General features: G+C 40.5%; 1 non-coding gene across 1 annotated transcript; it reads left to right on the plus strand.

Moving 5' to 3' along the window:
• The first annotated feature begins 2,727 nt into the window (after positions 1-2,727).
• On the plus strand, positions 2,728-2,832 carry LOC112868477 (U6 spliceosomal RNA). The gene has a single exon (XR_003224301.2). It is a non-coding gene; the product is annotated as a U6 spliceosomal RNA (small nuclear RNA).
• The last annotated feature ends 212 nt before the right edge of the window (positions 2,833-3,044 follow it).

Genomic DNA, 3,044 nt, shown 5'->3' on the forward strand with positions numbered 1-3,044 from the left:
TCTTTCCTTCTTTCTATTTCTCAACAACTATCACCACATAAATTAAAATAAGCCACCTTCTCTTTCTCTGAGCACTTCTTTTTTTTCTCATCTCTTCTTTTTCTTTTTTCTGATAACAAATTTACTGAAATAGAATTCGTGTCTTTCTCACACTCATTTTACTTCATTCAATAGCAATCCTCACTAGCATATTGCTGGCTAGCATGATTTTCATAACAAATCCTAGAGTCTAGAGTAGGGGTGAAGGGGTCCTTGAAGGGAGAGAAGGAAAGAGCTGTAAGGGGGTAATGCCTAGCTGGTCCTTGCTGAGCAGAGGAAAGACAAGACCCTTTGAATATTCATACCAAAAAAATGTATACCACTAGCTACTTAGACAGGAAGTTAATTTAAAAGGTGGTCCCTGCCGTAAATGAACTTCTAATTTGGGGGGATGGATTACTTGGATATGAAGTAATAAAGGGTGGGAGGTGGGACTGGGGAGTGTCAAGTATGTCCTTTCTGACTTTGAGACAGAACAAGCCTTCCTGGAACTCTGACAAATACCTCAAGTTTAAAATGTCTCAAACCAAAGCCATTGTCTTTCCATAAAAAAAAAAAAAAACAAACAAAAAAAACAAAAGCAACTCCTTTGTGTTTCTCTTCCTTGTAGTTAATGGTTTCATGATCTTCCCGCTTACTCAAGAAAGGAACCAGGGAATCATCCTTGACATCATCTCTGCTTCACATCCATCAGTCTCCAGGTTAATTGCTGTATCTGACTCCTCACCTGTCATCTGGACCGTCTTCATTGGTCTTCCATCCAGCTCTATGAGCCGTCCAATCCATCCTCCGTAATTGTGGCTTTCCAAGTGTGTTTCTTGGAACTCCAGTTTTCTTGTTTTTTGCTCGTTTTGTTTTGCTTTTGGCTGTTTGGTTGGGGCTCTGTTTGTTTTAGGAATCCCTACTTCCACTTCCACTAGAATGCCTCCTTTGATGTTGCGCACAGATCCTTCCCTAGCTTCCCCGCCTAAAGAAAAGCTTTTCCAAGTCTTCCGTGCATACAGGCTCTGACATGTGCCTCTGTTATTTGGTATCTGACCAAAGTGTTGCAATTACTTGATTTATAAATCTGTCTCCTCCGGGAGTGCATTAATTTTCTATTCTTTGTATGCTCAGATAATTGCAGAATTCTGGGTTTGATCTATGTTGGGACAAAGAGTGGATGATATTGTTAGTAACAAAGAGAAGGACGGCAGCAAAATGCTAGTTTGTGAAAGCATTAAATAATTTGCCTCTGAGGATACTGAGTTTGATATTTCTGTGAGCCATAAAGCTGGAAATAGTTAGTAAGAAATATGGATGTGGAATTCAGGGGACATCCAGTCTGGAGATGCAAACTTGATTATTAGCAGTATACAGATAACTAGCTAGGACAACTCCAAATGGTAACAATTAGTCTATTTGCTCCATAGATTCTGGTGTGGAGAGGATTGTTCTGATGTAAGAAAGTCTATGTTTTGTATCCTCCTTCTCATAGACATTTACCAGCTGAAGATTGAAATTTACATTGTAGGGGTGCCTGGGTGGCTCAGTCAGTTAAGCCTCTGACTTCAGCTCCGGTCATGATCTTGTGGTTCTTCAGTTCGAGCCCCGCGTTGGGCTCTGTGCTGACAGCTCAGAGCCTGGAGCCTGCTTCCGATTCTGTGTCTCCCTCTCTCTCTGCCCCTCCCCTGTTCATGCTCTGTCTCTCTTTCTCTCTCAAAAGTAAATAAAGATTTTAAAAAATTAAAAAAAAAAAGAAATTTACATTGTAGAATGTCATGAATAAGCAACATAGATTCATAGTTTCCTATAATTCTCTTTTAGGATTAAGAGGTTATAAACATTTTTTCCATTGTATTATAGATATGGAAGGCCATTTGAGGAGAAATGTTCAGGGTGCAACCATTGGTCAGACTTGCATTTAAATCCTGGCTCTATGAAAACCTACCAGTCTGAGCTTGATTAAGTCTGCTAACCTCTGTCAGCGTCAGTTTTCTTATTAGTAAATAGGAATAGTAATGCCTAAATTGTACACATATTGTTAACATTTTCAATGAGATAATATCTGTGAAAAGAAAACTCTGAGGGTGCCTGGGTGGCTTAGTTGGTTAAACGTCCGACTTTGGCTCAGGTCATGATCTCACAGTTCGTGAGTCTGAGCCCCACATGGGGCTCTGTGCTGACGGCTCAGAGCCTGGATCCTGTTTCAGATTCTATGTCTCGTTCTCTCTCTGCCCCTCTGCTGCTCATGGTCTCTCTCTCTCTCTCAAACAAAAACAAAAACATTAAAAAAAGAATATTCTGGAATGCTTGCACATGGTAGGTGCTCAATACATGTCTTCAAAAACCATTTATTGAGTTCCCTCTATGTGCTATGCACTGTTCTAGGCACAAAGATCCCTTCCTTGGTGGAGCTTGCACTCCAATGCAGGGAGAGGAGAGGAAACAATAAACAATGAACACAATGAACAAGGAAATTCTATTTTATGCCAAATGACAATGTAATTCATTTGACATTGAAACTCATGTAGTGCAGCGAGCCACAGACTCTCTGGCCACAGGGGCCAGAAAAGAAATCAAAATAAATATGCCAGGTTGGATGAAAAAAACAGCCCTTTTTAATTATTCTGCTTTTGAGAAAGATAAGAATACAGACAATATGACTCTTTTCTCTTCCTAAATCTACCTTCAAAAAATGATAGTACAGGGCTTGCTTCCACGACACACGTACTAAAATTGGGACGATACAGAGGATGAACATGGTCCCTGTGCAAGGATGACACTCAAATGCGTGAAGCATTCCATATTTATTTATTTTTTTTTTATTTTAAAAAAAAATTTTTTTTTCAACGTTTATTTATTTTTGGGACAGAGAGAGACAGAGCATGAACGGGGGAGGAGCAGAGAGAGAGGGAGACACAGAATCGGAAACAGGCTCCAGGCTCTGAGCCATCAGCCCAGAGCCTGATGAGGGGCTCAAACTCACGGACCGCGAGATCGTGACCTGGCTGAAGTCGGACGCT

This window comes from Puma concolor, chromosome D3 (assembly GCF_028749965.1).
Source record: "Puma concolor isolate L17-30 chromosome D3, mPumCon1.1.hap2, whole genome shotgun sequence".
Taxonomy (NCBI): Eukaryota; Metazoa; Chordata; class Mammalia; order Carnivora; family Felidae; genus Puma; species Puma concolor.